Source organism: Schistocerca piceifrons, chromosome 2 (genome assembly GCF_021461385.2).
Source record: "Schistocerca piceifrons isolate TAMUIC-IGC-003096 chromosome 2, iqSchPice1.1, whole genome shotgun sequence".
Lineage (NCBI taxonomy): Eukaryota > Metazoa > Arthropoda > Insecta > Orthoptera > Acrididae > Schistocerca > Schistocerca piceifrons.
This window is the reverse complement of record NC_060139.1, coordinates 615,835,951-615,851,292: the sequence shown is the minus strand read 5'-3', so window position 1 is coordinate 615,851,292 and position 15,342 is coordinate 615,835,951.

Sequence of the window (15,342 nt, the reverse complement as noted above, 5' to 3'; positions counted from 1 at the left end):
GCACAAAGCCCACCGTCACGGCAGCAGTTCCCGATATTCAATGCATATATTACTCTCGGCCGAATAACGAAGTGAAAAGTTCTTTTGTGACGTTATTTAGGAACACAACGGCTAACGTTTTAACCCCATAACGTACATCCATTGTGCGCATTGTGGCAGATAGCTTGCAGCGGGCGGCGACTCGCGATATATGGCGACAGGTTCGGGTTCAGACCCGAGCTGGCGGGGTGGCCAGCATTATTGCGAACTGTTTTAGCGATTAAAATTTATGTGCGCCGCCTGTGGACGGGGCAGGCTAATCCAGTGTCACACGGCACCGTCCGACAAAATTCGGTTATCGGGCTGTTTATACCGGTGCTACAGTGTGCAGTGGAGCGCTAACGTCTGCGAAGGGCGCCAGTTTCTCTGCACTGTATATGCATGAGGCGGTGCTGTACTCCTTGGTTTGCCTCTGGCGCCCTTCGAACGTGATCCCCGACGGCGTGCAAACAATACACGCAAAGCAAATATTTTCAGTATCGCGCTTCAGTAAGCGGAAACCGTTTTTCCTCGGAGAACTTTCGAAGAAATGAGACTCTTTTGTACGCAACGCACCGCTGACGTTCGCGTCAACGGTCAGTGGAGTCAGTGGTAACTGATTTACAGCATAAGGCTGCACTGCTTTCCGATATACATCCTGTTGTGTTGGCAGAAGAGCCAACACCGTGTTACTAGTGGGGGCCGAAATGCACGCGTTTTAGCTCACGCAGGCTGGCGTGAGGAGGGAAGGACTATGGAACACGACAAGGAATTAGAATTCAGAAAGCGGACGTATTTAGTTTGATACTTAACTTTAATCCATTAATGATGAACGTCGCTCTTGACGGTACATGATTCACAATATTATCTGTTATCTGTTCAGAAAAGTCACTGAATATGGCGCCTTGCTAGATCGTAGCAAATGACGTAGCTGAAGGCTAGGCTAAACTGTCGTCTCGGCAAATGAGAGCGTATGTAGACAGTGAACCATTGCTAGCAAAGTCGACTGTCCAACTGGGCGAGTGCTAGGGAGTCTCTGTAGACTAGACCTGCCGTGTGGCGGCGCTCGGTCTGCAATTACTGATAGTGGCGACACTCGGGTCCGACGTATACTAACGGACCGCGGCCGATTTAAAGGCTACCACCTACCAAGTGTGGTGTCTGGCGGTGACACGACACATTCAACTGATACTTCCGCTGTTACATATCATCACTAAAAGTTTCACAAAACGTTAAAGTGTCTGAATTCCAATAAATCAACGTTGATCAGAGAGATACGCTTAGATTTGGTAAAATCACTAAAAAACCAGGTTCTATAAATCGACTGGAATACGATTTTTATCGTTTGAAGGTGGAAGGAATAAAATACTAGGAGCGAAAGGGTGTCTGTAAGAGGTACAAAAACGACACTGCAATTTTAAGCGTCGAACGACATGAAAGGGAAGCAGTGGTTAAGGAAAAAGGGTGATATCGTATGTTGATCAATGTGTACAGTGAGAAAGACGCAGCAGACTTTGAAGTCAGGACAGTCACACCCTGGATATATCATTTTCATGAGACTCCTTTAACTGCAAGTCCTTTATGTACAGGCACGACCGGTTTCGCTGAATTTTGGTTGCAACATGAGGTGCAATAAAATCATATACCGATCAAGAAAAGACAGTGGGATGACGCAATATTCGTCGTCATCAGTTTTGTGCTGGGTTGCGTTATATGTTATTTTACGTTTGACGTCCGCCACAGTGCGCAAAACTGCAGACGACGAACGCGGAACATGATTTTATTGCAGCTGATGATGCAGATAAAAAGTTGCAAAACCGGTCTGGCGTATAAATAAAGAACTTACAGCTAAAGTGAGCTTTTCTTTTCAAAATGAGCGAGAGTTACAGAAAATCAAGGCATTTTTTTGGAAATTAAAGTTCAAGGAGAAAAATAGACTTCCTGGTTTTATCGATGACATGGTAATCGCGTCAGAGAGCAGAAAGGACTGTTATGAAGTTAACGAAATTGATAGTTTCTTCGAAAGAGGTAATAAGATGAGCATCAACAAAAGTAAAACATCCGTAATGCAACGTATATTCTTGACATTCTGCCAAAACGGGGGGACTGTGCAGTGTAATAGAAGAAAAACTTCAAATAAGCTAATGTCGCTAGTAAAGCATTTATTTCGATATCCGATTTCTGTAAGACAACGTTACCATGTTCGGATCTTATCCGAGGTAACGATACCTTATCGAAACTGGTCGTCGAAAAAAATGGCTTATTGGCGATCTGGCTTTTTGAAGCTTTTCTACCGAGTTTATAATACGGCTTAGTCGAATTACATCAGGCGATGTTGAGAGAATGAGAGTAGGAAATGAGACACTTCTAGATGAGATTTGCTAGTTGGGTAGCAAAATAACTTACATTGGCTGATGTACATCAAACGCAAACTGGTAGCAGTAAGAAAAGCGGTTCTCAAAATACTAATTTGTTAACATCGAATATAAATTTAAATTTACGAACTTCCAGCGCGCTGGAATAGCTGGGGGTCAGCAACTTCTGTTAATCAGTATAACGAAAAACCAGTCCAAAGTTGCAAATTTCAATTTTCTGTTAATTCAATAACTAGTTTCGGGCCAGGACCCATTTTCAAATTATCCTAAGGGGCAGAAAACCGAATTTACAATCGTGTACAGTACGGGTATTACAACTTTTGAAACACATGCCTCAAATACAGAACAAATCGTTTCAAAACTTGCATAAATAGTAAAAAATGGTTTTTGGCTCTGTTAAAAAGTCTTGAAACGACGTGTTCTATATTTTTGGCATGTGCTTAAAACAAATTTGGTAACAGATGCATTGTAAATGATTGTAAATTTGGTTTTTTGCCCTGTAGGGTGATTTGAAAATAGGTCCCAGCCCGGAACTTGTCATGGAGTGCACAAAAAAGTGAAATTTGCAACTTTTGCTGGGTTTTCATTGTACTTGTAAATTTAAATGTTAGGGTGTTTTCTCTGAATGTATTTGTCTGCAATAGACAGTTAAATATCGACGATAAACAGATCAGACAAGAAGAGAACAGAATCTTTTCAAATGTGGTCTACAGAAGATGCTGAAGATCAGAAGGGTTGGTCTGATGAGGAGGTAGTGCATCGAATCAGGGAGGAAGCAATTTAAGACATGAGTATAAGAAGGGATCCGTTTATGGGACGCATCCTCAGGCATCTAAGAATCGTCAATTTGATAGTGGAAGGAAGTATGACGGTTACATTTGTAGGGGGAGACCAAGGCTTGGTTACAGTAAGCGGGTTCAAGTGTATGTAGGTTGTAGTTGTGAGGAGATGCAGAGAACTGCGCTAGGCCGCCCGGAGTAGCCGTGCGGTTTGAGGCGCCATGTCACGGATTGCGCGGCCGCTCCCGCCGGAGGTTCGAGTCCTCGCTCGGGCATGGATGAGTGTGTTGCGGATAGCGTAAGTTAGTTTAAGTTAGATTAAGTAGTGTGTAGTCTTAGGGACCGATGACCTGAGCAGTTTGATCCCATAAGACGTTACCACAAATTCCAAATTCTAAGTACGGCAGAAGCTGCTTATGTTATCTTTTAGGATTACTAATGAGGTCGAACGATTGTGGTAGACTTGCGACTTCAGGTAATTCTACAACCAGTGATCACATGGATTGAAGTCTTGGAACCTGGGATACCCAGCATTATGGAAGTGGCGGCTCAGCACTTGATCCTCGCCAAACGATGTGAGCAAGAGGTCTTTCACACGTGCAGCAATATGGGATGGAGCGCCATCCTGCATAAAAGTCGTAACTTTCCAGCAAGTGTTTATCAGGAAAGCTCTGGATGATGCCGCTGTGCAACATATCAGCGTGCCTCCGATAGTCACGCCGCCAGTTTGAAAAGCAGCAACCCACTGTCCAGCGGCATCTGTCGGCCAGTTTTAGCACGCGTTTTTGGTTTCAGTAAAACCCAAGTCATTCAGGTAGCTGTGTCACTTTTTACGATTCTACATATATTATTAGTGCATTTTTTAAATGTTAACGGACTTTTGGGTCACTCTGTAACATGTGAACCAAAACGACAGCAATGCATTAATACCGCATGACCGAGTAATCAATTTTGAATATATGCAGGAACCATCCAACCATCAAACCGACATCTCATGAGATTAAACTGATGCTTAGTATAACTCACAGAAGGACAAAAACAAAAATAAAGAGATTCTAGGTAAAGATCAGTTTGGCTTCTTGATGGTATCGTGTGGCAAATGAACAGTTCAGACCAAGTGTTTAGCATTGAAAAAAGGAAAATGAAAAACCGTGGTGCCTTCAAAGCACTAATGGATCTAATTGAGAAATGTGTATGACTATGAACTTAGACAGTAATAAGCGTTACTTTACAAACTCATATTTTTGAATTATTGAAATCATAACTTCAGTCCAAAACTAGGACATTATAAATAAGATTATTGTAGTGCTACGAATAAAGATACTTATCAAGCACTCGTAAGTTGCAAAATCAAAATCAAGAAATCTGGACGTGAATGTTAATTCAACATGCAAAGTGTGGCAGGTAATGTGTTGTATGGAGCACCCAGAAACCAGTAGTAGTAGTAGTAGTAGTAGTAGTAGTAGCTGTATTCATCTGTAGATCTATTTTTAAATGGATTTAGGACATGTCAAAGTATTTACGAGTTTAGATCAATTTAAAATAAGCTAATTCATATACACGTATGTTTACAGACTTCTAGTTCGAAACAATCATTAGATTTACTCCTGGTATACAATACGTCAGTTACAAAGAATAAAGACAGAGATTATAGTCTAATATATATATATATATATATATATATATATATATATATAAGATCTAACAAATTTGTGAGCTATATCTAAAACTTGGTAATCAAACGCGCAGAATTAGGGTACATCTGAGATGGCGTTGACATGCCCACGGCTAAAGCCCTTGAATTTTTAAAAAAATAATGGGGGTTGCTGTAAATACACTTCAGTTTTATTTGTGACCAATGAAACAAGATAAGGTCAGCGAAATAAATAAAATAAAATGCGATGAGATACAGTGGCATTGCCTACAAGGCGAAGTGGTGGTAATACCAGTGCAAAATCGGTAAAAGAGTTTAGTATTAAGAAACGCGAAAAACTTTTTCTAAAGAACCTGGATGTCGGACGTATACAGTGTTCTTCAGTCTACATCGTTCTGTTACCTAATAGTGCTACAGACACGAAATTTAAACGACAGGAAGAAGATGCTGTGATACGCAAATGATTAGCTTTCCAGAGCATTCACACAAGGTTGGCGCCGGTGGCGACACCTACAACGTGCTGACATGAGGAAAGTTTCCACCAATTTCTCATACACAAACAGCAGTTGACCGTCGTTGCCTAGTGAAACGTTGTTGTGGTGCTCGTGTAAGTAGGAGAAATGCGTACCATCACGTTTCCGACTTTGATAAAGGTCGGATTGTAGCCTATCGCGATTGCAGTTTATCGTATCGCGACATTGCTGCGCGCGTTGGTCGAGATCCAATGACATTTAGCAGAATATAGAATCGGTGGGTTGAGGAGGGTAATACGGAACACCATGCTGGATCCCAACGGTCTCGTATCACTAGCAGTCGAGATGACAGGCATCTTATACGCATGGCTGTAACGGATTGTGCAGCCACGTCTCGATCCCTGAGTCAACAGATGTGAACGTTTGCAAGACAACAACCATCTGTACGAACAGTTCGACGACGTTTGCAGCAGCATGGACTATCAGCTCGGAGACCATGCCTGCGGTTATCCTTGACGCTGCATCACAGACAGGAGCGCCTGCGATGGTGTATTCAACGACGAACCTGGGTGCACGTATAACAAAACGTCATTTTTTCTGATGAATCCAGGTTCTGTTTACAGCATCATGATGGTCGCATCCGTGTGTGGCGACGTCGCGGTGAACGCACATTGGAAGCGTGTATTCGTCATCGCCATACTGGCGTATCACCCAGCGTGATGGTATGGGGTGCCATAGGTTACACGTCTCGGTCACCTCTTGTTCGCATTGACGGCACTTTGAACAGTGGACGTTACATTTCAGATGTGCTATGACCCGTGGCTCTACCCTTCATTCGATCCCTGCGAAACACTACATTTCAGCAGGATAATGCACGACCGGATGTTGTAGTTCCTGTACGGGCCTTTCTGGATACAGAAAATGTTCGACTGCTGCCCTGGCCAGCGCATTCTCCAGATCTCTCACCAACTGAAAACGTCTGCCAAATGGTGGCCGAGCAACTGGCTCGTCACAATATGCCAGTCACTACTCTTGATGAACTGTGGTATCGTGTTGAAGCTGCATGGGCAGCTGTACCCGTACACGCCATCCAAGCTCTGTTTGACTCAATGTCCAGGCGTATCAAGGCCGTTACTACGGCCAGAGGTGGTTATTCTGGGTACCGATTTCTCAGGATCTATGCACTCAAATTGCGTGAAAATGTAATCACATGTCAGTTCTAGTATAATATATTTGTCCAATGAATGCCCGTTTATCATCTGCATTTCTTCTTGGTGTAGCAATTTTAATGGCCAGTAGTGTAGTTGCCCAAATCATACCATGAGTTTAAAACTAAACTGTAAATTGCATCTTTTGCCCTGCAGTAGTTTACTTTTGTACGAGCTGTTGTAAGACGATATACATGTTTTGGCATTTCATTTTCCATTAATTTCATTTTCTCGGGTTGTCAAGAGAAGTCGCCACGGCTATCGCCCAACCACGCTTCTCTCACACCTGAAAAAGAAAAAAAAAAATGTGTTTTGCTAGTCTTTTCGTTAAAGTCAGTACTGGCACGCTCATCAGTGCGTTTTAGTTCTGTTGAAATTTTCATGATTGGTTTTGACGAATACCATATTTAATATTATGAGAAGATGTTTGGTTGGATAGAAGTGATAGTCAATACTTGCATAAATTAAAGCACATAAATAAAATATGTCTGCTCAATAAAAAATAAAAGAGGACGTAGGAACTAATGATGTTCAAAGGAAATTTAAGGAAGTTTTTTTGTTTTCAAACCACATAAATTAAAGTTTTCTTGTTTTGATAATAGAATTCATGAAGAACACTGATTTAATGGGACGTCATAATAGCTGGAGAATTTAGATTTCTGCTGCGTGTGAAACATACCCTCAGAAAATTTTATATCAGACATTAGTCTCTTTACTTACTGTGATCAACACTAAACGGGCACACAATATTTCTAGCGCAACGCAATCTGACTTTCAAAAATCCCTACAAAAGAATGGCCTGACTAACAATAGCCTATACCTTTCATGAATCACTTACCTCACAAAAATCTTCGTTACTCAAAATACTGCAATACAGCGAGCGCCAATACTGCCAGCTAAATAAAAGATTCTAACTACTGAAGGCACTAAATACTGAAGGACTAACTACTGAACGGCATAGTTCATAGTTAGCAAATGAAAGATTTTGTTAGAGAACAAACAATGTATTTATCTTAATAATGTTCAAAAGTCATCATATATATAAGTTCATGATATCCAGTATTACAAATTTACTCTTTCTGATGGATACACTTCCAGATCGTCCGCTCTCAAAATTCTGCCATCTTTCTCCCCACATCCACCACTGCTGGCGGCTCACCTCCAACTGCGCAACGCTACGCGCTGTTCACATCCGGCTGCCCAACACTACAATAGCGAATATTCCAACAATGCAAACCAGGCACAGACTGCACACAGCACAGTCAGTGATTTTCATACAGAGAGCTACGGGACGTTACCAACATAAAAACCTAAACAGCCTACTTACACGTGTAATTCTCGGGTCACAGGTGATGTTACAAATCACAGTTAAGTATACTCGTTATTTACAGGCATAAAGACTACCTGAGGATTAAGTTAAGTAAAAACTAACTCGCAGTCTTAGTCTGGCAGCAGAGTACAATCGGAATGCACATGGTTTTCTTTTTGTGTTAAAGTAATCCCTTCTCGGAACCAGTAATGAACTGCTTGCTGAAATCAAAGACAGATCATAGATCGGAAATAGAAAACGTTAATATGATATTAATCCACCATAAGGACCCAGAAGAGGAGGAAGAGATTAGTGTTTAACGTCCCATCGACAACATGGTCATCAGAGACGAAGTTCGGTTTAGAGAAAGTTGGGGTAGGAAATCGGGCATGCCCTTTCAAAGGAACCATCCCGGAATTTGTCTGAAGCAAATGATGTAGGGCAATCACAGAAAACCTTAATCAGGATGACCGGACGCGTGTTTGAACCGTCGTCCTCTGCAATGCTAGCCCATTGTGCTAACCAAGTAAGGCCCGAGAATCAGTACAACTCATTAAAGGCAATGATGCCGAGATAAAAAAAATGGAAATGTCGTGTGGCTAGGGCCTCCCGTCGGGTAGACCGTTCGCCTGGTGCAGGTCTTTCGATTTGACGCCACTTCGGCAACCTGCGCGTCGATGGGGATGAAATGATGATGATTAGGACAACACAACACCCAGTCCCTGAGCGGAGAAAATTTCCGACCCAGCCGGGAATCGAACCCGGGCCCTTAGGATTGACAGTCTGTCACGCTGACCACTTTTTTTTTTTTTTTTTTTTTTTTTTTTTTTTTTTTTTTTAACAGGAATAAAGTAAATGACAATCCTAGTCACGGGCGGGAGTGAAAATGAAGTTATCATCTGCATCAAAATCCCTGCAGCACGCGGTGTCGCATCATAAACCTGGCAGAAAGCCATATAATCTTGACCATTTCTGCCAGTGTCTCTAGTCGTTCTGCTGCAGGAGTATTCCCAGTTCTGGGACACCCCAGCTGTCGGGCGGATTGTGAAAAACACTTCCTAAAAAATTGGAAAAGTAAGTCCTGTATTTCGTATGACTCCGTATGAGCTCGTGTTGTGCTTGTAAATACAACCAATAATCCATCACGGACTTAATATCGTACGAATACAAATATTTCGCCGCATGTCCAGCGATCCAATTGACCGCATACATCTTTTGATTCGGAAAAAAGGTCTTGTCCGGTAGAAAAAGTACATCCGATGTGATTTCTGTGTAGTTAGTGCGCCGAAGGAAGGCCAATATTCGACGCGTCAGCATCCAGACGTCCCTCGCTGCGCCACACACTAAACCATGTTCTTCCGTGGCTAACAGTCCACAGTTGGTGCAAAGAGGAGAATCGACCATATGAATTGTATGTAATCGACTCCTGGTCACAAGTTTACGGTTTATAAGAATATACCACATCGATCTCGCTGCTGTTGACAGTAATGGAGTATGCACTGCACACCAAATGTGGTTCCACGTTCTCGACGGGTATTTGAATTCCATTATGTTGCGGCCATGGTGATCCATCAAGCATCTATAGATCTCCCGAGTCGTGGGTATTCTCGTTGAAGGGACTTTCAGACGAACATAACTGTAATCAACAAGAAATGAGGCAATGTGTGCAAGAGAAGGCGAAATATTGCCCACCGCAATAGGGGGTTCGTACGAAGGCGGAACAAGTGCTTCTATCAGAGCTGACGTTATGGTATGCTTTCTTTGTTGCCAATTTCGTATCATTGCTCGCATGTAAAGCGCCAGAGCTTTGTTTCGCACGTTTGTGAGGTTGAGGCCACCGTTCCGGAACTGTAGCGTTAACGTATCATATTTGATCTTAAATAACATCCCAGTACTAACATAGTAACCAAAGGCAGCCATGAGGCGGTCGGCGATACCCTTCGGTATTGGTAGGATCTGCGCTAAATGGGGCATTCGTGACGCTATGTGAACGTTGGTGTATGCCACACGTTGGATCATGTCAAAGGCTCTCAGTGAGTTGTTGCGTATCGTCAGACGAACATTCTGCAGAAGCCGCCGAGAACTCGCCGCCGCTGACCGCCGTAGTGAACGGGTAAATGTAATCCCCAGACATCTCAGCGATTCCACCGTCTGGAACGGTCCCGGTACGTCTACCAGACCCCGTCCAATGTGCATAATTTTGGATTTCGTCATGTTAACGACACTGCCTGCCGCCGTCCCGTAAGAGTCTAGATGTTCAACAGCCTGACGAACTTCATGTCCTGATCTGACAAGAAGGATCAGGTCGTCCGCATATGCGCGACAAATGAAAGAGTTCTCATTAAGCGCTATCCCAGTAAGTGAGCGCCTCATAACACACATCAGCGGCTCAAGCGCTATCGCAAACAGCATCATGGAGAGTGGGCACCCTTGTCGGACTGAGCTGTTAATAGGAATCGAGCCCGCTTCCCGACCGTTTACAATCACCTTCGATGTAGCCCCTCGTATTAGCCTCATAACGATGGAGATGAAAACCGGAGGAATCGCCATTCGACTCATGACTGACACCAAGAAGTCATGGTTTATCCTGTCGAACGCACGATCGAAGTCCACAGATATCATCGCTGCTCGCATTTTACACGTTTCCGCAAGGGCGATAACGTCACGGTATTCACTTAACGCCGAGGAGATGTTGCTTCGCACCCCTAGGCAAGCCTGATCAGGGGATATTGTCCTGGAAATCACCAGCTTGAGACGAGACGCTAGTAGTCGTGCAAAGATTTTATAGTCGGTGTTTAGCATAGTGAGAGGCCGATATTGATTAACACTACGACTCTCCGCCATCTTCGGGATAGGAAGAAGAAAGCCCGTCATAAAATCCGACGGTAGGCGCATGTCCGGACGCATCGCCTCATTGTACATCGACACCAACTGTGGCATCATCATGTCCACGAATTCTCGATAAAACTCTAGCGTAATCCCATCTGGTCCTGGTGATTTATGGGCCGCTCCTTTTGTGAGTGCCACCTTTATATCGTCTTCTGTGAGTGGCTCCATAAGCGCTGCCTTATCCGTTTCTGTCAGTGTCGTTTGCAGATGTTGCAGTATCTCTTCCCCCACCAGACGGTCCGTCGGTGTACCGGCATAGAGGTGGCGGAAATGCTCTAAAAATTCATTTGCAATGTCCTGTTGTGTTGTCAGTTGACGGCCATCTAAACCGTGGAGCTCTGTTACCAATGCCCGGCGGTAACGTTTATGTTCCCGCGACACATGGTGCATCGAGGTACGTTCCCCAGTGATGGTATCGAGACATCTTGCCCGTATTGGGATGCCACCCAGTCGTCGTCGCGTGATCGATAGGATTTGTGCCTTGACACGATGAACTTCCGCATAATGTTCTGCAGACGGCACCTGGAAGGACAGCTCACGAAGCATGGTGTAATAATAATCAAGAGTGTCTCGTTGCCATCTCGTCTTATCCCGACCATACTGTATGAGAGCTCTTCTTAATGCCGGCTTAGTACACTCGAGCCACCATTGAAGCACGGAGGTATATGTTGGTAGACGGCGTTGACATGTGACCCATACCTCCTCGACTCTCCGACGACATTCGGGGTCCGCCAAAAGTGACGAATTGAGCTTCCATGTCCCGCGGCTTCTCCACACACTTTGCCTAGGGAGTGATATGGTACAAATGTAAGCCAGATGATCAGTAAATGCCGCAGGCCATCGTTCCGCGTCGACCACCTTATCCTGTAGGCCAACCGAAACATATATTCGATCGAGTCTGCTCGCCGAGTGACTGGTATAAAAAGTATATCCCTCACGGTTCCTATGAATCATGTCCCAGGTGTCGCTTAACTCCAGATCCCGGCATAGCACATGCAATTCACGACAGGTATTGTAATGTGGAGTCTGGTCTTTTTGCGCTAAAACACAATTGAAGTCACCACCTATAATGAAATGATCGAATCTGCCGGTAAATAAGGGCACAATCTCTTCCGAATAATATCTAGCACGCGCCCGTCTGTTGTCTGTGCCGGAAGGGGCATAAACATTGATAATGCGAATTCCATTAACAGTTATCGCCAGTCCTCGTGCCGAAGGTAGATAAGCCAGGTCTCGGACCGGAATCCCGTCCCGGACCAATATCGCCGTTCCACTGTCGTTGTTCGAGTGCGGCGAGGTGTAGGAGATGTATCCATGGACTTCCTGGAACTCAGGAATGTAAATTTCCTGCACCATAAGTATATCCACATCCGACGCGTATATCATGTCCCTAAACAACTGCTGTTTCACGGGCGATCTAATGGTATTTACATTCACTGTCCCTATTCTGTATGCCTGGGGTCGAGTAGCTGTCATCTCCACATGATGTTAAAATGACAAAGTTTCACCGTATCGAAAGTCCCTTTGCACATCCGCAGAGGGTCGCCCGACGGACGTGTCCCTGCGGCATTAGGTTTCTTGAGATGCGGACGGATGCGAGTCCCCACCAGTAGAATGGTCCGCATCGGTGATTTCGTCGTCCTGTTCATACCAGCTGATACTATTGGGGTGCTCCAAATTTTCCTGTGCGGCATTGATGTGTGACATCTGTTGTTCTTTCGCAGCATTAGACTCCACCGCAGAAGGGGTAGCAGGCCCCGGAGCGGATGCGTCTTCCGAGCGACATGACATCTTTTCACTGTCCGAATTCATATGGTCTGCGACATCCGAAGCTTGTGGTTCCAAGTCAGACAGTTCCATAGTGTTAGACTCATCTGGGCTTCCAAGAAGAGAAGGGAGCGTCTCCGCAGAGTTTAGTCGGCGCTTCTTGCGGCGCTTTGGCGAGCGTTGTTTGCGGGCCCTAACCTCGGCCTCTGGTGTTGGCAAATCTTGCATCACCTGCGCTCTCGCCGCCGCTACAACGCCCTGGGGCCGTTCCACTTCAGCTTCCATGCCTGTTGTGATGCTCTCATCCTATTTCTGCACCACCTGTAATGTCTGGCACTGAGGGTTGGTGGGAGCTGTTCCTTCTTCAGTGGGGTCCGAAGGCGCCTCAATCAACTGCGGCGTCGGTTCAATAGTGCGCTCCGACCTCGGCGTCGCCTCCCCGCGAAGCGCCGCCACGTAAGTCATCGGCAGTGACGTTGGTGTAGTCGGATTCTGGAGGTCTCCGCTGGGGAGTTGCACGAGTCTCCTCTGCATACACGCAGATCGAAGATGTCCTTCACCACCACACCCGGAGCATGTCCGGGGCTGTTCATCATAGATGACAATAGCTCGACAGCCGCCGATGTTGATGTACGATGGCACATGTTTCGTAAGTGCAATTCGCACCTGTCGGACACCATTGAGCACTGGATACGTGCTAAAACTTGTCCAACGTTCGGCCGTATGACTGATAACTCTGCCATATGGCTGGAGCGATTCAGTGACCAAGGATTCTGGTAACTCGAATGGCAGCTCAAAGACTCGAATCGTACGCACGCACAGGCCCGAATGAGCGACTAACACTTCGCCAATATGACCATCGGAGTGTCGGAACTGGAATCCTCGTTTGGCAGCTTCAATGATCTTATCGCATGCTGCGTCGTCAATCATCTTTACGTAAAGAGTGCTGCTCACGATCGATAAATGAATTCCAATAACCTCAGTGTAATTAAGTTGCACTTCGTCCCTCAAGAAACGTTCGATTTCGAATGCCTTCGGTCGTGCATACTCGTTACAGAACGTGAACTGTATCGTGGTTTTTCGGAAATTGTGTGCCATGGCGTTCGATTCAAACAATAACACACGCGAGTGACGACGGTGTAAACACCGCTTCTTCCGCGAACGTTCGCAGCCGGGACGTAAACAAGTCCGAGCTGCTCCGCGGCTAAAGGCGGACTCGCCATCGCCACTCAGCTACCGTGGCGGAGATAATATTTGGAACACGACACTGGTTTGAAACGGAAGTGAGTAGCAAGGAAATCATAAATTCAGATTGGAATACATATAGTAATGATGGATTATTTGCCAGTGGTGACAGGGTATTTATTCCGGTAAAGAATTCGATGATCTCTAGTGATATTATTGCCTATTCAGAATGTAAACAATTTGGGTGAAGGCAAATGTCAAAGGTGAGTCAAATATGCATGATTTTTCTAGACCACCTGTGACAGGAGCTGTAGTGGCAGAGTGCTTCAGAGAGAACCTACAGAATATCGTGAATAAGTTCATGATTATGCTGGGCTATTGCCACTTATAGAAGGCGCTTGCGAGCGCGCTAGAGAGAGAGGAGAGAGAGAGAGAGAGAGAGGGGGGGGGTGAGGGGGGGGGGTAGCTTGGGATAAAGTCCGATGTGACATTCTGAATGTGCTCTACGAAAACCTCTTCGAGCAGATAATCAGGGAACCAGTACGTGAGGGTAGTGTCTTAGATCTCCCGGCGCCCAAGAGACAAACTATTCGAGTCAGTTAACGTAAACTAGGGCGTGGTCATAAGACTGTGATAGCATCAGTGAATGTTAAGAAACGTAGGAAAATATTTTTGCTTAGCAAGAGTGACAGAATACAAATTGCAGAGCATCTGCGTAGTCAACAGCAAATAGAGCGCTGAGGACGAAGATGTGGAGCACAAATGGGTAAAATAAAAAAAAAGCCTCGTTCAGTATCCCTTACGCAAGTATGTGCCGAGCAAGATTTTAAGAGATGAGGAAGACCCACTGAGGTTCAACAGCCGCATTAGAAAGTTTCTACGAAAGCAAAGAGTGATTCATCGCCGATTTAAGCGAAGTCAAAGCTTAGGTGCCAAAGAGAGGCTGAACAAAGTAAAAATGAAGATAAGGACAGCAACGCGACAAGTTTCCGCTCAGTCTGAAAGTAAAATTTGGCGAACAGAGCTGACTAAAACCAGTAAGAAGTTTGGCGTTACGTAAAATCAGTAAGTGGATCGAAGCCATTTCTTCAGACGCTCAGTGATTATACAGTGAGAAGGAAGATGACAGAGAGAGAGCTGAAATGTTGAAACAGGTCACATGAAACTTTCACCGCTCATTATCATAACACGGTTTCTGCATTCAATCATAGCATGGACGCAGAGGGCAGATATCGAAATAAGTGATCGCAGAGTAGAAAAGCGTCTGCAGTCACTTAATAGTGGAAAGTCATCTGGACACGGCGAGATACTTTGACAGTCTTGTTCCCGTGCTAGCAGTGTTTTATCGTAGGTCGCTGGAGCACCAGGGGATACCTAGCGATTGGAGAAGAGGGCAAGTCATTTCCGTTTTCTGGAAGGATCCTAAAACAGTTACAATTAATGATAGGTCCTTCTGCTGTAAAATTATGGGAAATTTTTTTACAGTCCCGTATTATGAGGTTTGACAGACAGCCATCGTGGTTTTTGAAAATATAACTCTTGTGAAACACAACTTGCTTTATATTCTCAGGAAATAATGACTGCTATCGACAAGGCATTTTCAACTGATTCCATATTTCTAGATGCCCATTGCGTGTTTGTGGAGTATCGGTTCAGCTATGAAACTAGCTTCGTGATTTCCTGTC